Source organism: Delphinus delphis, chromosome 10 (genome assembly GCF_949987515.2).
Source record: "Delphinus delphis chromosome 10, mDelDel1.2, whole genome shotgun sequence".
NCBI classification, from domain to species: Eukaryota; Metazoa; Chordata; class Mammalia; order Artiodactyla; family Delphinidae; genus Delphinus; species Delphinus delphis.
This window is the reverse complement of record NC_082692.2, coordinates 17,474,351-17,497,642: the sequence shown is the minus strand read 5'-3', so window position 1 is coordinate 17,497,642 and position 23,292 is coordinate 17,474,351.

Here is a 23,292-nt window from a genome sequence, read left to right as displayed (position 1 = left end):
AACCCCACGGGCCAAATCGGGCCCAGTGCCTCTCTTTTGTAAATAGTTTTATTGAAACACAGCCATGTTCATTCATTTACATCTCATCTGTAGCTGCTTTGTCAACCACACCAGCAGAGTTGAAGAGTTGCAACAGAGACTTTAAGGTCCACAAAGCCTCAAGTATTTAGTGTCTGGCCCTTTATTAAAAAAAAGTTTGCTGCTCCCTGTGTCTATACCATTGGTAAGTCCCCAGATAGAAGACTTTACTATTCTTCTCTAGAATCTGTCATCTGGATTCCCATTAATTCACTCATTTATTCATTCGTCAACCAACTAACGCTTGTGAAGCATCTACTATGCACCTGGCACATAGATGAAAAACTGGTTAGAGACTCGTGAAGAAACAGATGACAACCACCAAGTAATGACCACTCTAATGAATTAGGAGCATGAAGAGAAGGAAGCCTGGAAGGTATCATCTTGAGGGAACCAGACAGGTCAAAATTCAGTTTGTTACAGAGGTGATCAGAGGGGAGAAAAGCAAGAATACAGTTAGTTCTGTTCTCTCCTTGACAAACTCAGGGGTGCCCACACACGAGGGTAACCAAGTCATACTTCAAGGAGTGGAAGGAGGTTAAAGGAAAGGATAGGAAGAACCAAACCGAGACAAAAACATTTAAAGTGACTCATGCCGTTGCAGGGAGTATACAGCTTGGGCATTTAAAGGTTTCTGAAATACTATTAATTGTTTAAGTAACAGTGTCTAAAGTCTCTGAGTTACAATATGCTTTCATGACTTCACAAAAGACACATACTAGCTTACTGTAGATCTTCAATATTATAAAAGGGTTCAGATGGTTTGGAAGAGATGTAGCTTGTTTGTGAGATCAGGGAAGCTCACCATCTCCAAGGATCTAGCGTTATCATCACCAGCTCTGCCCTCAAATTATAAGGATTACATAATGTCAGGTGTTGAACATAACACAGTAAGGGAAACGATTTAACTCAAGATCTAACTGTGGTTGGTGCACCACAACCACCAATTGCAATTTTCCCTTTTTTGTTCACCTAACATCATCCCCAAAACTCATTGATCCATGTTGAACCTTATAACTGGAAGAAGCCAGCCTCATGTGTGAGCAGAAAGTAAATACTTACCTAATGAATAAGTGATTGATGCAATGACTGAGTGTCACTGCTCCTTTGGCTTTCTGATCAATGGCACTGGATGAAATACATACCATGGACATACACTGTCAAAGTGAGTACCTAGAAGTTAAGCTTAACTATAGCAAGGCAGCATAAATGACACTCAGTCTTGTTTTGTTTCTGACCCACCTAATATTTCTCTCTCTAGTAATGGGTGAAAGCCACAACAGTGAAAAATTCTTAAAAACCTAACAACCAAATAAGACTTACACTGAACGATTTCAGTGTGATCAATTTATTAATGAATCAGACAATAAACATTCGATTTGACTGGTTACCTGAACACAGGTTGTACTTAACATAAAAATGAGGCATCTGTTCTTTAACAAATGTTAATAAACTCAGGCTAACAAATTCCCTTAAGTGATTTTAAAGTGATATTTTATGTCTATTTTGAACTTAAATATTTAAATGATCATCCACTGGCCCAAACAAAGTACCACAGGAGAAGAGTTAAAATGTTCACTTAATAAAATAATAAATGAAATTGTTTCATTTTGGAAGGAGCAGCACACCAAGGTAAGCTTTTATTCAACAAACATAAATTGGCATTTTTTTAGTAAAGAAAAATTGTTAGTATGGTTGGAAACCTTTACAAAAAAATGTTATCTGGGGGATTCTCAAAGCTAGTAAGGGTGTGAAAGATCACTTGCAACGTCAGAAAATACACTCTATTTTAGCTTGATAAGCTATATTTGTATGCTGAAATGTAAACAATGCTGGTTTAAAAAAGAGAAAAAGAAAATTGATGGGTTTCTTGGCTCTGACACCATCAGAGCATTTTTTATTGTTTTGAGTGTGGTCTCTGGTGTAAGTGGAAATCACTGTTTGAAAATATATATAGCGAAATAGTCCTGAATACTTTTAAAATCTGAAATGAAAAGAAAAACCCACATTTAAATTTACTTTGTTTCCATGTGGCCAAGGAATCCAATGTTAGATGTTAACAAGACTCTACACTATTCCTCTCCCTAATGCAGCCAAGCTTCATGTGTACTTGTGATATCTCAGCATGTTCTTACAAAAATTAATTTCAAATCAAAAAGGTAGGATAATGATTACTTTCAGCAGAGGAACAGATAAGGTAACAGAAGGACACTGTGGCTTAAGCACCGATAGTATATAATTAGGAACAAGAAAAATCAGAGTATTCTTGACTGTGTATTGCTTTTATTTTTCTCCTGATGGACTTTCAGTTTACGTTAAAAGAGCTATTAAAAATCTGCCTCTGGAAAAGATCCATTAAAAATCACAAACACAGAAATACTTCGAGAATACAGGAGTCGGAAAAAAATGGGTCATCTTATAAAACTGATTATGTGAACTCTCTACATGCAGTGCATATGTCAGCAACCAGGAAAAACAATATCCAGATAGATTCAGCAGATATTCTTTCTTCTGGAGAAAAACCTGTATCTTTCCATACATTGTGAAGTCAAGAGGGTAGGGTGGGAGCCATTAACTTTTATCCATGAGCATAAACACCAGGCTGGCTTTTGAAAAATAAGCCAAACCCAAAATAGCCCAGAAAAAAATATTTTGTAATAAAAAAAGAGCTATATATATATTTTTCCTGTCCAAATCTGGAATCCTTACTATCTTTATTTTAAACAAGCCAGAGAGTGCAAGCTTCTATCTGTTTGGATAGAAAATAATTTATATAAATGTTTTGTTCAAGCCCAAAAGGGAAAGAGAGTTTAAATATACAGTGCCTGAAAGATGCATGTCCAACTTCAAAACAGCTTAGTGCACAGAAGAGGAAAAATAATCTAACCTTCTGTTAGTCATTCGCAGCAGTCTTTAAGCTGAAATATCTTGCAATTTGCAACACTGTTTCAATGACCCCCAACCCTAAGAGATTAACCCAAATTTCATAACTGCCCTGCTCTGGTGCCTCTTCCATGGGGCAAACAAGAGCGTCAAAGAACAAAATGGACGCAAAAATCTGTATTTTGCACCCTTCCTCTGCACTTGAGACAGAAAAACAGGGCAGATAAATCTGTATAAGACTAAACCAAATCTCTTTAATTCCAGTCAGCTTTTATCATTCAGTCACTGAGTCTGCGTGTGGAAAAATTCAGGCTAATTCCCCCTAGCAACAGCCTCAGCCTATCAGGAGACTTTATGTTCCAGGCAGCTGCCAGCCGGAGAGAATAACGCTAAGTAGGTCAGGCCTGTATTTCTAAAAATGCTACGGTCTAGTAACCCCACTGTCCCGTCTGTCTGCCCTGCCCCATAATAACCTCAATTGCTTGGTGACACAATGACATACTACCCTGTTAGAGAGCAATCACATCATGCTACATTATTCTGCTCCAAGCATGACTGCTGGGTGAAGGACCCTCGGAGGGGCAGCATTAATCAGGCAGCCATTCACGTCCACCAGCACTTCACTCGAGAAATGGGGACTGCATTAATGACCAGCTGTTTGAACTAACACAAACAAAATCATGCCTTCCACCCTGTTGGGTGCACAGAATAACGCTATCCCGATCTGGCAGTTTCCGCTTCTTGACTAAATCGAAGATGTAAATTAAACGGGCTCCAACAATCTCAGCTTCGGCAACCTCAGAGTAAGTATATTTAAATTATATTACATGTGAGTCCAAAAGCTACTGATTTAATATACACAGCTTTCCTTGCCTCCGATTTTCCCTAATCCACATTAAAAAGGGAAATGCATACATGGGTAACGCAACACATATGCACATATTACCCAGGCAGCCAAAAGCAGGGAGCTGAACTAAAACTGACTTCTCCTCGGGCAGAGAACAAAGCGGGCGAGGAGTAATTGTGCAGTGTGAACACAAATACAAATACAAAATGAATGCCCCGGAGGAGCGCTGAAAACAAATAAGAGTAAACATCCTAAGCCTACCGACCAATCAGCTCCTCCCACCGTCTCTTTGTGGGGCGGTAGTTACACCACAATCTCTAAGCACCAGAGACAAGGGAGGGAAGCGAACGTGGCCTTCAAATCCCGACCACTGTGGTGCCCTGACTTCCCATGGGGTTACTAACAGGCTGCTGTTTGGCTTCAAGACAACCAAGGCTCCGTCAAGGTTTATACGAGGGCCACCAACAAAAATCAGGACTCCACGGGAGTTTTCTAATTCTAAAATGCAAATTGTCACATGTAATTGACCCTACTGACCTGAGTGTAACTTTTAACTCCTCTCCACATTAATGCACAAAAACAAGCAACCAAAAACTATGTGTGGATGCAGAGATAAGGGAGATTGGCAGCACTGTTTGGGGCTATGTGGGGAAATAGCATGTATTGATGGGGCAGGCACTGATATTTCCTTGCACAATTAATCTGCGTTTTTAAGGGTTCAGTTTCATTTAATGAATATACAGTATCCCCCCGCCCCGCGACAAATTGATAATTCAGCCTTCAATTATGCAGAATTCAGCAAGTCTTAGATGTGTAATCCATCAGCATTTGATTTACAAACACAGAAAATTCCTTAATCCATTTGCCCTTGTTTGAACTGGGTTTGATAACTTAGTTATGACTATCTTCTTCACTTTGTGGCACACATCACATAGTTATTCTTGGAGAGATACAGTCACTGACGCAACCATGAACCACTAATTACAAGCTGCTGACATTCTGCTTGTCTATGCAGCTTTGAAGTTCTAAGTCTGTTTTTCTCTCATATGTGCTTGCTCAGTTTCATTCTCTTTCCCTCACTGCTCCCCTCCCCCCATCATTCCCTTTTTCCTTCTTTCCACTTTAAGCGTTTCTGGATTCGCTCTAGGACTACCTGGAGAAAGCAGTCTGAGCGATCCGCTTCTCCAACCTGATTTCTTTCCATTCCCTCCCTACTCCCCACGCACAGAGATCTACAGTTTGGAAGTACAGTAATAAGGTCCCCACCCAGCCCCGCCCGCGGGAATGCATCAACAGCTGGCCAAACATAATCCAACACACAGAGCCGCCTTTGTAGAAATAGTAACAAACAGTGAAAGGGCCAGACAGGCGGCCCAGAAGAGCTCCCCATGACAACTGGGAAAGCTCCTTACCCTCAGGTTTGAGCTGACTCCACCAAGCTGGGCTTGGAGCACCACAGCTCAGGCACCCGAATCCAAAACAAGCCTCAAGTGCCTCCCCCAGCTTCACCAGAGGCTCTTCCCAGGGCACTCGTGTCTCCACATGGCTAGGCAGACGCAGGCTCGCTCTGTACTGAGTATGACCGTGCCCTGCCACATGGTACGTGCCCTCGAAATGCGACCCCGCCGCCCCAAATCTCAGGAACGGCATCTGCACCTGAATCTAACCAACTACCTGTGAGCTGGGAAGACCACCTCTTCCTTAGAAAAGGAACTTAAAATTCTTTTTTAAATTTTAGGCTGATCCGGGAATTCTAAAACATGTAAATATAAGACTGCATTCGTCTCCATTGAATGTTTAGCATCTGAAGTCTGTGGTAGCCAGCTGGTCTCAAAGTCATCTGGGATACATTTATTTTGATTAAATTGATCAGATTTCTATTTACAGGATAGAATTTTTCACCATACTGAATACAGCTGTGTTTACAGGGATTTGCAGAAGAAGAAGAAAACAAAACCCTACAATCAGTCCCAGTGAAGCACAGAGCACTCAGAGCCTCAAGGAGTTAAAGCTGAGGAGAGATGCTTTCACGTTAACAGGAAAATTCTGCGTGCAGCTGCTTTGGCCGTGCTCTCTAGCTAGTCAGGAAATGGGTGTTGAGCTGAAGCTGAAAATACAAGCTGCAATGAAGCCCGACCCAGCAAAGTGACAGACTTCCTGTGTAAGACGGTCAGAAATCTCTCTCGTTTCATGTCTCTACATGCATGCACATGCATTTAAATCCATGCTGCAGGCTGCGCTTTTCTCTGGGGACACGGGTCCAGTCACCTAGCCCGTCACAGTTCTCTTCCTTGACGGCACCGGGACATCCAGACTACAATTTACGGTTCCTCCATCCATGTACTGGGTTACAAATTATGCCATCCTCCCTAGAATGAGAATGCAGGGCGAGCGGCAGGCAATCAAACGGCATTCGGCATCTCTTTCTTCCTCAGGCGCTCGCTCGCTCTGCTTTCCTCCAACTCTGCCTCGTCGTCAGGCAGGCAGACACATCAGATACCTGGTTTATCCATCTTCAGCTCCACTCTCAGGTAAAATGCCACCACATCTCGGCATGGGTTTCCCCCCAGACTAATCCCTGGGAGCAGCCCGAGCTGGGTGCACCCTGCGGAGGATCGGTGGGCACTGGATGGACAGTATTCCTAACTTCTCCTGCCCTGGTCCTTGGCATTCTTTCTATCCATCCCACCCCGGGTCTTTTGCAGCATCACCCTGTCCTCCAAGTCCCCTCATCCGGCTGCGAGGGGACCCTGGCCAGAGCTCCACCAGCAGGTCCTTCTTCCTCACTACGCAGACCATCGATGCCGGGTTCGGGTGCACCACGGAGAAGCCGAGGCCAGGAGACGGCAGGAGCAGCTCAGGTAACCAGGGGAAGCTTGGCGTGCCCACAGCGATGCAGCCCTGGAGCTGTGAGTTAAGACGGTCTGGCTTCAGAATTAAAATTTTTAAAAAAAAAGGAAGGAAGGAAGGAAGAAACACAAAACAGCGCAGCTCGGTGCCTGCGGGGGTGGAAAAAACAGACACAAACCATAAAAAAAAGCAAGAGTTAAAATCAAATTTCAAAAAAAAATAATACATAGATCAGAGTACTTCATGTGACTTTTATTTCTGACGTTTCTCGGGTTACTGGCCTCCCCGCCCCCTCCAAAATCTCTTCTGCCCCTGAACGCTACTGTCCATGCGTGCCGAGTCACAAAGGCTTTTTGCTCCAAAGTGCTGCAGACCCAGCATCACATGAGAAGCCACATGACAACTGCAGTCGGCTGCTGATGTGGTCAACTGTGTTGCCGAGGCACGGGAGTAGGAGGGGAGACAAATCTGAAGTGAGACATGCCCCTCTCGTGCTGCCAGGAAGAGATTTCCTTAAAAGAACAATGAGGAAAAGGCATCTCTGAAGAAATGCTTGTGAATGCCTACAGACTTTCCTATACACACACTTACATAGCCTAAAGAGACCATGGGTGCTTCGAGACGTTCTGAGGATGCTGTACCGCAGACACTAGCTGGATGGCAGCAAGATTATTTCTAGTTTGTATTCGTCAAAGCTGATTCCACTTAAGTGGATTCCTGAAAAGCACACACCATGTCTTCAGAGCATGATCAGGCTTGGAAAACCAATTCTACTATCTCTCCCTGCAATCTGTATCTGAACCTGCATTCTGAATAATTTATTTTTAGACTAATAAGAGGCTTGCCAAGACCACTCCCCTATTCTTCAGTGAGTGGCACAGGCAATATTCACCCAAGTGGGAGAAGCTTGCCCCTTCGTAGGGAGAAAAGACGAGACAGTTTTCATTATTTTCAAAAAATGCAATTTATTTAAAGGCATACAAACATATAATAAAGTTCTCCCGGAAGTAAGCATTAGAAACAAGCAAAATGTCTCTGCTTCATTGAATTGACATGTGCCTCTTATTTGCAGTTTGGCATCTAATGCTGGCAAATGGTGGGGGAATTTTTCTAATGCTGCTCATGGCTGCATCTAGAGCCCTTAAGCCACTTGGGTATTGCTACTTGTCGGCAGGGTGAGAGCAAACAACTGCTTTCTGGAGCACCTCTCTGCAGAGGCGCTGCACTGCCAGGTACGTTTTACTAGTTCCATTAAGGCAGGTAGGAGAGAGGTGGCCTCAGGGCCTTGTAGATTCCGTCACTCATCCTGGAATTAAATACGCTGCCAATTTGGGACATCCTGCCCATGACGTGAGCGGTATGCTTCTTTAGAAAATGTGATCATGCCACCTAACTAGAACCAGAGAATCAGTAAACAGGTGGCAAGAATTATCTACAACTTGTCTTATTCAACTGTAGATTGTCAAGGTAAGCGGCCCTTAATTCGTTCAAGATACACTGATCAGCCTCCAGTCGTAGGACAGTCAGGGATTGTCCTAGACACTGGGGAGAAGATGGGTAAGGTCTCTTCCATCCTGGAGCTCACAGTCCAGTAACTGCATGTAACTTTTTATCTTCAAAGCCAACCTTCTCCCAATTTGGATACTCCAAAGACATCTAAGGGAGAAACCCAGCAGTCACGTTTTCATTCTTTCCTAGCCATCAACCTGTATGAACTCCCAAGTTCTATGGATTCTTCCCCTACAAACTACCCTTGAATTTAAGATTTCCTCTCCATTCCTCTATTCTAGAGTCTACGCTCATGCACTCACACTCAACAATCTTCTCGCTGGTCTCCTTTGTTCCAGTCCACTGGGCAACCTGCCACTAGACGAATCCTAATAAACCACCATGTTCTGAATGTCCAGAGCCCCTGTTCATGGGGTCTGGGCGATCCACTGTCCAAACTGAGGATGGCTCCTTATTTTTCCACATGCATATGCTACCAGTAAAAGACACCCTATATCTGACTGTACATTATTTCAGTAGACTGGTCTATTCCTGATCCTCTGAACACATCACCCATTGAATCAGGAAAAAGATAATAATTTTGACTTGCTTTTGTTAATAAGTAGGCATAGAGGGCTGTAAGGAAAACAAAGACACATGAGGCACCGTTCCCGCCCTCAGACAATGTATAATCGATGGAACCTGCGCTCTTTCTATTGGCACTTACCACGTACTGTCATGAATTGCTATCTCTTCAAGGTCTACTTCCTATAACAATAATAAACAGGTCTCAATCTGCCTACCAAATGAATGTTGGCTAAATAGCCCCATAAAAGGGCTGAAAAGGGAAAGATTACTTGTACCTAAATGTCAGGAAAGGTCCCCAGACAACCCTGAGATCTGCAGTGAGCTATGAAGTGTCTGGACAGGGTAGGGGCGAGGTTTGGGTCACAGCAATTAATAGTAACAGCTATAGCGAAACACTAGCATTTAATTTATGCCAGGGTCTCTTCTAAGCATTTCACACACATGAATGCACTTAATCTTAACAATCCTGGGAGGGACTTATTGCTTTGAAAAGCTCTTTTCAATGATACAGAAGCACAAAAGAGAGGTTAAATAAGCTGCCCAAGACTGCACAGCAGGTAAGAGGTAAAGTACTTCTGGCCCCCGGGCACATCTTTCTAACTGCCATGCTGTACCGCCTCGGAGCTGGAAAACCACAAAGGTGAGAAGACAACCTGACTGAAGGTGCGTGAGGGGATCAATCTGGTTGGAGTGTAAGTTTTGTAGAGGTGAGACCAGACCAGGGACGGCCATATTACAAGACTAAGGCATTTTACCCTTATCATAAGCCACGCAAACAACATTACAGGTAGCCACGGCTATAATTCGTGGAGGGAGAAAGAAAGAGGAGAGCAAAGAGGTTCCTGCGATAGCCTGACTTTAAGGGCATGGTGCCCGCGCTCTGGTAGCGCCAGAAGAAAAACGGAGATGGCTTCGGAGGCTTTATGAGAAGAGAAATAACATTACTGAGGTGTTCTTGGGGAATGGGGAAAACGATGATAGCAAAATTGACGGCACACTTTTTAAACCTGGAGAAATGAGGCAAGCAGTTCCTTGAGCTTAGGAGTTGTGTCATTCATCTCCGTTTCCTGACTAGCAGGCACAGCACTTGATACATTTTGTTTTTACATGGTGAATGAGTCCATAAGTAAATGGAGGTAGAAATGGAAAAATTAAAAGCAATTCTACATAGAAGGAAAAACTCTACAGAAAACTTAATATTTCATAGGACATCCAAGGGGGAAGGTCCATCATGAAATTATATACGTGGAAATAGAATCCATTTTCTGTTGCCACCTTTGGCCCAGGTTTGCGACGATACCTGCTTTCACCCTCACTACGCACCTCAGACGCTCCTCTGCAGGCCTGCTTTGATCAGGTCGTGTGGGCTCTGCCCTTCTCCAGCCACATCAATCTTTGCCCATCACCTGCAGACCCATCTTACCCAGGCCCAGCCCCTAATTCGAACACTGCACTTAGCAAGGCAATAAAATCAGTATCCTAAAATACTTAACCATTCTTTTTTTTTTTTTTTGATATGTAGCAAAGCAGGGAAACCACACAAGCTTATCAGCCTTCGCATACAATCTTAGCTCACCAGCATACTAAATTAACAAATGCACCTCATCTCCTAGGCAGCTAATGAAGGTTAATATGACATACTGCCTCTGGCTCTGGAAGTAAAAAGGGGTCTTACTGCCTCATATTATAGCTGGGGAAAAAAGTTTAATAATCTTTCTCATCAGCCACAAAGAATTGGGTTTTTAATACCCAGATATATTTTAGTAAAAGTCTAGTATATCATCTCTAAGTGGAGTTCAAGAGCAATGTTAGATAACTAGGGCATTTCAAGACCCTGCTTACACTAGAGACCGAGGGAAAAAAATACAGTTAAAGCCAGATTTATTCCTACATTCTTAAAGCAAAAAAAAAAAATGCAAATTTATGTTGGGAATATTTTTTATATTGCTTTAGGTCAATTCTAGTGATTAATCTTTAAATATTAAGAAGGAAACTTGAATCTGACAAATAAGTGATTTCAAGTAAATGGGTAATATGTGAGTGAGGTCACGGGTTTGTTCAGTGACACTCACACAAATGTGTTATGTGGACCTTCTAGGATCAGACGGTATATTAAGCATGATGGGAGGAGAATAAAATGAATGAGGCACCGTCTAGGCCCATAAAGAGTTTACGATACCCTCACCCAGGAAGACACTTCCCTCTCTTTGACGAAGGGGACCTACTGCTTTTGAACAACAGTAAAGCACAGCAGAGGTTAGTTTAAAAGCAAAAAAAAAAAGATATTGCTTCTTGAAGGGAAGTCAACCCATTAGGCCACGTTGAGGTCTTACCCATAAAAGAGGGAGCTTGGATGATAGGAATACTCAGCGAGTGTGACTCTTAAATCCCTTAAGTGAATAAGAATGCTACTACGCTTTGTCTCTGCAATCCTGAGAGATACTGATGATAGTGACCAGACTGTAGAGAAAGGAAGGCTCTACAGGCCTATTTACTAGGTTGCTAGAGGACTTAAAATTGCATGCCATATTTTCTAATTTCCCCAAAATGGATACCGAATTACGATTAGCTCTTCACAAAGCAGAATGACAAAGTGACTAATGGCTGGCAGAGCCCTGGTTTCCCCTCTTTCTGTTACCCAGTATTATTACCCTGATCCAGTTTACAGGGGCCAAATGGCAATTTGAAGGTGGAAAGACTGTGTTTGTTCACCTGTGAGTGGTTTGACCTTAGACTTTGCAGAGCACTGTCAGGAAGTCAGTTTTTCCATGCTCTTTACAGTAAACAAAGACAGTGTGGCTGGGATCCAAATGTTACAGAAGGTCAGGGACCAAACTGCCTCAAAGACAAAGAGACCGCTTCCAGAAATTGAAACACAAAATAGATGTGAGCGCCATCAACATTCCAAACTGTGCTCCTGTCCAGTGTTTGATTCAAACAATGTGACACATGCCCAGCGTCAAAGCACACTAGAAATAGAATCGTAAAACCCCAGGTGCAGGAAAGCACCTTAAAGGTCATCTTGTCCAACTGCAAATCTGAATTGTGAACACTGCCCTTTAAAAATATCTCCTCCATGCAACACCTCCACTGAAAATGCAGTGCCCTGGGAGGGAGAAGCCCATTCCATCTTTTGAAGCCCTGAGCCAAAAGGTCTGGTTCCACGGTACGGGGAACCTCACCGGAGCTTCTATTTATTGGCCCTCAATTTAGAAGCTTGGGAGCTCAGGGCTAGTGTACTTTTCACATGATGGTCCCTCAAATATTAGAGGGAATCTATCATCACCCACTCAGACGGTTCTTCTCTACACCAAATATTTGCAGTTTCTTTAGTCACTACTCTGTGATGTCTACTCCATTCAACATCCCATTTTCCAGCCTATGAATACATTCCAGTTTATCAGTAGCCCTTTGAATGATGTGTCACTTGAAACACAACACAAGGTTCCACAGTGTGGCTGCACAGAGTAAACAGTCCTATCCCCTCCCTCCCTCTAGGAGTCCAGATCGAAATCGGTGAAGCATCATCTGCCTTGGCTCTCCAGGTGGGCACCTCACAGTGATGATTCACGGGGCTCACCCATGCCCGTGTTCATACGCCTTCCACCTAAACCGTCAGACAGTGGCTTTAGGCGATTATATGACCCTCTTTGCTTCGTTTTTGGTTAACATAGATGAGCAGATTCTACAGTAACAAAAAGGAAAGGAGAAGTAGTAAACTACCCTTAAAGGAAATACAAATGTATTTGTAAATACACATACTATCTCTTCCATGGGAAGATACAATCCCCACAAGGGTATGAGTTCTCTGAAGGCAATGAGTACACCTTCTGTTTTTCCTGTATCTCAACAGCACTGCATAAAATGAAATACCTCCAAGTACGTAAAATAGCTTGGCCCGGTAGGAAGACCACTGGACTTTCGGAAGTCAAAAGCTCTGGGTACTGGTAGCCATGTTGCCACTATCTTTTTATTTGCTATATGATCACAGGTGAGCCACTCATCTTTTTCCACATCTTAGTTTCCTCAGCTGCCAAGTGAACAACTTCAACAATGTGCACCTTGAGCTGCCCAGCATTTCAACAGCTTATGTGGACTTCTAATTTTTAAAATTTTCTTTAATACCATGGCATAAATAAGATATTAACCCTTAGCTAAAGTTGCCTGAAGACTCTCATTGAAATTAGGTAAGTTTTACATTAAATTGTCTCAAAACAAGTGAATGACACATTCATGAATCAGAAAGTTCCTATGTCTAGAGTTGTTTATAAAAGAAGATGCCAATTAGATAAATCAGGTGAGTCTGACTTGAGGTCCTGAGATCTTTATCCTCGGATAAAATAACAGTTTTGAATAGGTGAACCAATTACTGAGATTCTTGGGGTAGGGAATAAAATAAATGTCATAATGTGATATCACTGCTTTCCCATAATCCAAATGTCTTCTGAAAATGTCTTTAACTATACAGAGAGAACCTTTAGGTTGAAAAGATCTAGTTTCTCTCACATTTTTTAACTAGAACCATGACAACAGAATTGCTTGACATCAATCAGCAGTTCACATGATGGGAACACTCCTCACATTCTCAGTTAGAAAGGAAAGAATGATGGCCTATGGTCACTAACAGAATACCAGCTCATTGTGAGATCTGGCATTCCAGTAAAATTCACTCCACAATGAGATTCTAAGACACATCCCACCCTTGTAACATTAACCTGACAGAACACAACAGTTAATCTTTTCACTAAGTATGTTATTAGACTATGCAATTTTTTTCTTAGATCAAAAACTAGAAATAAAAATTGGAAAGGCAGGCTTGATTTTCACGAAATCAGAGCACGGTTTTGGGCCAGCCCTTCTTTCTGCACGTCCTCCACTGTTCCGGGCTCAGCATCATCTTCTGCAAAGCAAGGAGGACTCTGAGTGTCCAGGCTCTAATACTCTCTGCTTACAGGTCAGAAGCGTTTTTTTTTTTCTTGTAAGGTCTTCTGTTCTCAACATGTAAAGTATCCTAGCTATCTATGATCCTGGACATCCACAAGTCACACTGCCTCCTAATCTGTCTCATTCTCAGAAGCCTCATGGCAAAGGCCCTACTGCAACACTATCGTCTCAGTCTCAAACCACCATCTGGGAGTCAGGCAGAGAGTTCTCAAGCTAAGATCCTGGGCTTGAGTAGCAAGGGTCATGGGGCGCACCAGTGAGCCTGAGGAGAAGCCGTGACTATGCGATGCACCTGTGTTCCAGACGCACGCAGCACTGGAGAGAGAGACTGACGCTTTTTGGTATTTGCAGAGTATAGCTAGATAGCAAATTGTTACATAATTAAGTGGCTAATGGTACTTGATGTGAACAAAAGTTGTAAACATTAGCTTATTGTCACCAATATAATACTCTAAAATGCAATTAGCACAAATGACTGCATCTCCCTTCAAGTCATGAGGCAGAGTTTTAGAGGAAACTTTAAAATAATTTAAATGGCCATGTTTAGCATGCCAAACACATACAGATATATATAATTGGCTGTTAAGACAGTGCAAGTTTTCTCAAGGCCACACAGCAAATAGGTGGAGGAGCCAGGCTGCAAATTCAGGCAGTCAGGCTCCAGAATTCTTGCACCAGACTCCATCACTCTACCTGTGTCTCTCTTCCTTCTTTCTCCCCTCTCCCACCAGACCCCAAATACCAAATACTTAAGGCTGATCCTGCCCTTGGGTCTGCCCAGGTCTTCACATCATTATGAAAACAACAGCAAAATTCAAGGAAGAAAAGACAACTCTTCTAGTGACATGTTTACCTAGTGAGAGATAATCAAATGGCATACCATAGAGTTTTAAGGAAAATTAAAGCAGGGCACAGAAGTTGACAAGTTTGTTCATACCACAGAGACAGTGACTAGAAAAACATGTGAATGTATAAATCAACATGGTGGGCTGAGACATGCCTGGGAGTAGTAGAGAGACAGCTAGAAGGGGCTAGATGAGAAGATGAGGTAGATAAGCCCAATCCAGTAATCATACTGATGACAGCCAGTATGTATTAAACATCCATGATACGGAATCAAGCTTTCTCCAGGGGCTTTAGAACCACTTAATTTTTACAACTCTGCAAATCCGCTATTATTTTTATTTTACAAATGAGGAAACTGAGGCAGAGATTAAGTAAATTCCTCAAGATCAAAGAGCTAACGATCATTTGAGGCAAGAGTCACACCTTCGCTCTATTTCACTCTACAGCTTGTGCTCTTGAGATAATAGTCATATTACCACAGGCCAAGTTCCAAGCATTATCTAAATCAAAAAAGACCAATAGGGAGGTCTAGGCGAACAGGATCAAACCCCAAGCGTCTGGGTCATTAAGATGGCACCAGTACACAACACTGAGCTCAGACAGTAGGATCACAGACCAGAGGCAGCTTGCTCTTTGGTTATGGGCTTCAGTCCTGTGCCTGCTGAAAGTAAATGCCATCTGATTGGAATCAGAGTTGCCTGGATCATCTCAGAGCCAAACAAATAGAATTAGCTGCTGCAAACCCTTTTGGGAATTAATCAGAGTGTAAGTAAAAACATAACCATATAAAATGAGCCCTGATAAAGTCTGGAAACAAGGGAACTTGGAGTAGCTAAGAGAAATGACCAAGATGTAAATAAGAAGCTAAATAAACTGGGGCCACCTATAGGATAGAGCCACGTCTGGGATGGACAAAGTGTGACGAACCACAGACAAAAAGATGGTGAATTCTGGATAATAAGAAACGTTGATGAGATGGAAGAACCACCTGTTTTATGTAAAGGTCCAAATAACCAGATCACAGTGGACAGCCACTCAAATCATGCCTTCATAATACAGAGTGTTATTGAGAATAACTCAATTCGCAGGGAGCTTGAGGCAGCCAGTACTAGATGGCCTGTCAGGGAAAACAGAAAGATAATTACAGAAAAGAATCATATCCTCAGAAAAACAAAAATTAATCAAACTAAGTTTGTAAAGTCTATCTTACAGATACATTGTCTGAACTCATGCTCCCAAAAATACTGTTTCTGATTTTATGCCAGTGCACTATTTGGCTAATGTAATGGTTTCGTCCTGTTACTTCTAAACTTGAACTCGTAATATCTTAGAACCTTTCCAGTTTCTTAAAGAATCTTAAGAAATTCATAATCACAAAGGACAAATTTTATTTTCAAAAAATTAAACAATGATATAATGGTTTCTCTGTTGGAGAAAAATCAGTCATATGACAATCACATTAAAAAATGTAACGCCAATCAAATAGAGGTAATGCTTGATTAAATACAAACTGATAGGCAAATTTCACTGAATAGCACTGAGATTCAATTGAAACACTATCCCATTAAAATTTTTTAATATTTAAAAAAATTTTAGAATAGCTTTAGATATAGGAAAACGTAAAAGATACTACAGAGAGTCCCCAGTATCCCTTATTATTAAATCTTACATTGGTAACAAGGAATAACTGATACAGTATTAAGTAAAATTCATACTTTATTCAGAGTTCCTTAGTTTGTACTTAATGTCCTTTTTCTGTTCCAGGATCCCATCAAGGATGTCCTATTACATTTATTTGTCATGCCTTAGGTGCCCCTAGGACATGCATCGCTCAGACTTCCCTTGTGTTTGATGGTGTTGACCGTCTGAGGAGTACCGCTCAGGAGCTGTGTGGAATGAGAAGGCCCTTCAATTTGGTTGGTCTGATGTTGTCCTTATGGTTTGACGGGGGTTATGGGTTTGGGGGAGGAGAACTAACGAGTGCCACCGCCATCCTCACCACATTCTATAAAGGATACACACCACCAACGTGCCTTTTTACTGTTGATGTGAACCTTGATCGCCTGGCTGCAGCAGTGCTCGGCATGCTGCTCCACTGTAAAGTTACTCTTCCGCCCCACCCGCCACCCGATTCCCCATACTGTGCTCTTTGGAGAGGTGTCACCACGGGCAGCCTACACTAAGGAGTGGGAAGTTATGCCCCAACTACTTGTGGGCAGAATATCTACATAAATCATCTGGAACTCTTCTGCAGGGGAAAATTGTCTCTTCTATTTACTTACTTATTCAACCTTTTTCAAATATCAGTATAGATTTATGAATATTTGTTTTATACTTTGGGCTATAATCCAATACTATAAAGAAAATTTTAATGGAGGGAGACTTATTCAAATTGATTGGCCAGAATGGACCAGCCACCTTTTGACTCCCGGCCAAGCAAAAAGATTGTAGGTGGAGCAAAGTGCTTGGATGTCATGTACACCTTGAAGATGAAGATGCTGAGGGTCATGAGGAGGACATTTCCTCTGTTGCATCTTACAGAGGAAATGAGGACGTTCACCCTCATTCCAGGGGACTTTTCCCCTTTATTTCTGATATAGCCAGGATAAAACTCAATATATAGTCAATGGCTTCAATTTAAGCATGACTTGGTTACTGAAATTCTTAAGGCAAATGTTGGATCAATACCTCAGTCTCACAGAAATAACTTTGATCATGTAAGTGGGTATGACACGATCCAATATACTGACTACAAGTATTTAAGGTATAAATGTGAAAAACATTTGCCCTTTTAAAATTGTTTTTAAAACATAGATACTGTAACACTTGGAAGTATAGGAATACAATTGAAGGTTAAAGGAATATAGTAAATATATTAGGTACTTACTACATATCATTCATTAGCACAAAGTAACTTTAGGCATAAAATGCATAAGACTCCGTAATAAAGAAAAAGTAGGGTGAGAGAGAGGCATGGACATATAAACACTAACAAACGTAAGGTAGATAGCTAGTGGGAAGCAGCCGCATGGCACAGGGATATCAGCTCGGTGCTTTGTGACCGCCTGGAGGGGTGGGATAGAGAGGGTGGGAGGGAGGGAGACGCAAGAGGGAAGAGACGGGAACATATGTGTATGTATAACTGATTCACTTTGTTATAAAGCAGAAACTAACACACCATTGTAAAGCAATTATACCCCAATAAAGATGTTAAAAAAAAAAAAAAAGAAAAAGTACATGAAAAAGTGGGATAGAAAGATACAGAACACAGTATAGACTGGAAAGAAATAAAGACAATAAAACGTAGATTTTATTCATTCATTCAACAAATATTTACATAGCATCTGCTATCGGTCAGCAACCATGATAAAGGCTAGGTATATTAAGCTGAGTAAAAACACTTACAGATTTTGCTCTCATGTAGACTATTAGGAAGATAGATGTTAATCGGATAAGAGCACTGTTGAAACATGTGCAGGAAAGGGATAACTTAGTAGGCCTGGGCTGCTCAAACCCTGCACATTCTCATCTTCAGGACTGATCCTTGGCCTGGCACCTGGGAAACGACCTCCAAGTCCTTGGAATATCCTACCAGATAAGAGTGTCTTTGTATGCCTGAGGCTTTGGCCACACCAGATAGTTTATGCTAACAATGGGATTTATGGTGAACACCTGTGCTTTTGTATGCCTGAGGCTTTGGATGACACTGTATCAATTTGACCTCTAGGGGGCTGGAGACTCGAGTAACTAGCGTGCTGCATGCCTATATAACTGAACCCCAATAAAAACCCTGGACACTAAGGCTCAAGTGAGCTTCCCTGGTTGACAACACTTGGCAAATGTGGTCACACATTACTGCTGAGAGATAAGTGCCGTACCTGTGCCTCCACTGGGAGAGGACAACTGGAAGCTTACACCTGGGTCTCTCCTGGCCTTCACCTATGCACCTTTTCCCTTGCTGATTTTAATCTGCATCCTTTCACTGTAATAAACTATAACTGTGAGTATAATAGTTTCCTTGAGTCCTGCGAGTCCTAGGGCAAACCACTGGGCCTAAAGGTGGCCTTAGGGACCCCTGACATTAAACTACAGTGAAAACTTGAAGCACATACTATGAAAGCATTTAATTTATGGGAGCTTATAACATAGTTACCTGAAGTAGACTAGGGGGTCAAGGTAGGCTTTCCCGAAGAAGTGATGTTCGGATTGACATCTAATGGGTGTATAAGAATTTATTAGTAAGTACGGCAGGAGTGGGGAGAGGTTTCCAGCATGGGGAAGTACATGCACAAAAGTCTCTGGTGGACGAGAAGAGAGCGCGTACAAGCAGCTGAAAGTGAACAGGTGTGGCTGGAGCACAAGGAGCAGCAGGAGGTAGGAAGGGAGATGGGCTGGTAGACGCCTGTGCTTTTGGATGCCTGAGGCTTGGACCACAAGGAGGGACAGGCAAGCTTGGCCATTATCCTCAGAGCAGTGGGAACCCATGGAAAAGTATGAAACCAGGAGGAAATCATCGGCTTGGCCTTTTGACATGAGACCTCTAGCAAGAGGGTAGATAATTTACTGGAGGTGATGAGTAGACAGAGAGAAAACAGAGAGACCTCTTTTTATAGTACTTAAGATGAGAGGCAACGGTATCTCTGGAGGGCGTGGTGGAAGTGTAAACACTGAGAAATGCAAGCTTTTACTAGAAATTTAGCGGGTCAGCTTGACAGGGCTCAGTGAAAAATGGGAAATGAGAGAAAAGAGATCATGGAGGACGGGATCTACTTTTCTGACTTGTGTAAACAACAGGACGGCTGAGTCCCTCACTGAGGCAGGAACCATCAGGAGTGACCAGACATTTTCTTCTAGGGATGAAGCACCAAAACACTGTGCATTTGATCTTGGACACATTGACTCTGATGTGCCTTTAGAGATGAAAGTGGAGACGTTCACAGGCAACTGAATATCTATCATACATGTGTAGATAATAAAAATTCACGTTTCATTCACAAATTATACTACAGCTAAGCATTCAAGTGGTCTTTGCCATTTTTCCAGAAACTGTTTTAAGCATTTTACGTACACGAACTCATTTTATCTTCACAGCTAGATGAGGCCGATATTATAATTATCCTTATTTAACATATAATGAAACTATTAGAAATCAAGTTGCTTGCCTAACGCACACAGCTGGGATATAAACCCAGGCACTCTGCCCCTGGTGCTTGTGGTCTTACCTGTCATGCTAAGCTACCTCTCATAACAAGCCAAGGAAGGAAATGAGACTCATTTTGGAGACAGGAGGGAATAACACAGAGGAGGGATTTCAAGGGTATCAATAATTTAGTAACTCATTAGACCTCTTTTTATAGTACCTTTTGAAGAGGAGAATGTATTGCCAAAAACATAAAGAAAAAGAGGAGATTGAAATACCCTGGAAGCCAAGAGGAGTTAGTGTTCAAAAAAAATGTATTTTTTAATGCTATTAAGAAGTTTACTGAGAAGAGGACCCTGAGACTGACAACAGAAGGCCATTGTGCACTTAGGAAAAGCTGTTTTGTTTCAGCGATGAAGACAGAAGCTAAACTAGAGAGGGGTGATTGAGAGGTAAAGAAATGAAGACAGAAACACATTCAACAAATTTAGCCATAAAGGGGAGGAAAGAAAACAATACCTGCAGGGGGATACGGAGTCGAGGAAGGGTTGTTTGTGTGTGAGACCAGAGAGCTTTAATCAAGTTTTAAAGGCAATGGAAAGGATGCAGTTGAGAGAGAGAAGTTGAGTATACGTGAGAGAAAAGAGTACAGATAGTGCAAACTTCTTCAGCAGTCAGGATGAGACAGATATGAAACAAATATATTCATGCAGAGCCAAGGAATGAAATGATACTCTACGTAATATATGCCTTGGAAACTAGTAATAGATCCGGGTCTTGCCTACTTCCCAGGTTTGATCTCATAGCATCCTCAGGTTGCTTTCCTTGCCTTTTGGCAATCTCTGCCTGCTTTCATAACTCAATATGCCATCTTCTTCTCGCTTCAGATAATTTGCACATGCTCTCCTTTTGACTGAGAAAGTTCTACCCTCTGCCCAATCCCCCATCTTTTCACCCGATTTCTATCCTGGTAAAGATGTTTAATACATAGCTGTTGGAGCGATGAATTGTGTCCATGACACTTACTGAAACAAAAAGCCTCTGAAACTCAGTATGATTTTGGATATTTGTTTCAATGAAATTCTCCATCTGGTTACGACTATAATCTTTTTAACAATATAAAACTGAGTCATATTTAAAGAAAATGTTGGAGTGTACCAGGCATCTTGACTTCATATATTTAGTCATATTTTTAGATCCAGACTTATATTCTTCACTCCCACAAATACAGAAACATACATATATGCCATTTTATTATTTTATCAAAAAAGAATATTTTCAAGCAAAAGTGTCTGTACTTAGCATATCCATGAATACTCCCCTACTAAGCAAGCAACAGAGAAAGCCAAATCCTAATCAGAATGCCAATCTATTAATTTACAATGAGATGTGCAACTACCAATACAACCAGATGTTCTTGTCAGTCTGACCAATGCCCTATTTTTATCCCAGAGCAGCTTCAACTACAGGTTGGTGAATCTTACATAAAAATGTGGATGGGACCAGAAAACAGACAGGACTGTGAGCAGAAAGCTAGGAGGTACCAAATACCACAGACCAGAGTCTGAGTAGAAGAGAGGGAGTGGTGGCCTATATGCAAAGGACTTGCCTGGTTTTCATGATATTAGCAGGGGGGCTCTGATCAATTTGTCATGTATTCAAGCAATGTTAAAAAACTGAGTTCTCACAGTTCATGCCCACAATGCCTTGTATTTGCCAATCAGCCCTTGCAATGGAGAGAATTAATGTATGACCATAAAGCATACTTTCAATTATGGTGTGTGATACTCAACCTAGGATAGACAGGCATTTCACAGACATGGTCAGACATCTTGAGAAGTCTACACTCTAACGTTCTCCAGAAAACAATGGTTCAAGCCTTTAAAAATCCTTCCAGGAAATAAAAAGAAAAATCTAGTTTCTAGCCTTATAGCATTCATATAGCTAGGCTCCATTCTTTTACAAAACAGAGTACATGTGAGGTGACCAAAACTAACACAAATCAGATCAGTTTCAGAGAGTAAAGAGACTGTTGACACCCTTGAGTTATTGGTGACAAGGCAAAATTTTAATTTGGATGCTTCATAACAGGACTCTTTATAGGATGAAAAGAAATTTGAGCAGCTTAGATTTAAATTCTCTCTATTTGAACCCAAATACCAAGCCATCTAAAAGGGAGAAGGAAATCTAAGAATTCAGAAAGGGTAACAACAACAACAACAAAAAGCCTATCCCCCAATTAATCCGCCTAATATAACCAAGGAATCAGTTCCCTCCGTATTTGAAGAGCTTTTAGGTAAAAAAAGAAAGGAAAGTAACTCTGTCTATTCCTAGTTTCGTTTTATTTCATTTTTAGATTTTTCATAAAAATCTGAAGAATCATTGTGATTTTTCTATAGTAGCTATAGAGAACAAAATGAAAGAGTGATGATGGCTTGATGAATCACAGGGTGATGAGACACTACCACTTTGTGTTGGCTTCATGGTATCTAGAAATTATTTACCAAGTCGACGGAGAATAAAGTATTAATATAGATTATTAAGCATCACAATTTTTTCTAGAAGAAATTTTTATAACTTTTAACAATATAACACTTCTGTTTCTCTGACAAAAACTCCACGGAAAGTAATTTAATTTCTCTATGATCCAGTTCCCATTAACAAAATGTTACTAAGATAGTAATAAGAGAAAAATATATTTCCCTAGGACATGTCTTGTTAATAAATTACTTAACAGATCTCAGAAAAGATCATTTTTATTAAAGCATGGCACTGTGAAACTTAAGGCACAGAGATATCAATTGCTTTGGTCTAATGATTGTCTTAACCATTGGCAAGAAAGGGAAAAGATCCGTGGCACAGTAAAGTGGAAGAGGTCTCTCTTCGTATATAATAATGCGAAGTTTCTAGAAAGTTTCTAGATACCTGATTTCCACTGAAATCTTAAGGAAGTCACATATCAATCAACTACTCCAAAACTGCTGTCAACATACTCAGAATTTACCTTTCTTTAAAAGGGCATATAAGAGAAAGTATATGTGCTTATACATGCTGTTCATTTTGTTTCATAAAATAGACCCAAGCTTCTCTCCTAGTGTATAACATATATAATAACATATATTACATACGACAGGCATCTGTACAGAATACCTCATGCTAGGAAATTCAGAGATGATAACGACTTTTAATCACAGGAGTTCGAGTCTCTCTCAAAAACAGGATCGGAAAAGACTGATTTGCTTGTTTGATCCAGAAAATGATCTCAGTGTCTTTTGTGTGTCTTCATGCCCAGCTGAAGTTGAGATCTTGTGCTCCCTGAGAAAGCGTCTTCAAGCATCGTGCTGGGCACTGAGGATGCTCAGCTAAAACAACTGGCCTCCAATTCCCTGGCCTCTCACGTTGTCACAGGAATTTTTTATTTTTTTAAGATTTATTTATTATTTATTTATTTTATTTATTTATTTTTGGCTGCATCGGGTCTTAGTTGCAGCATGTGGGATCTTTCATTGGGGCGCACGGGCTCTTCACGGCAGAGCACAGGCTTCTCTCTAGTTATGGCGTGCAGGTTTTCTCTCTCTAGTTGTGGCATGCAGGCTCCAGGGCACATGGGCTCTGTAGTTTGTGGCAC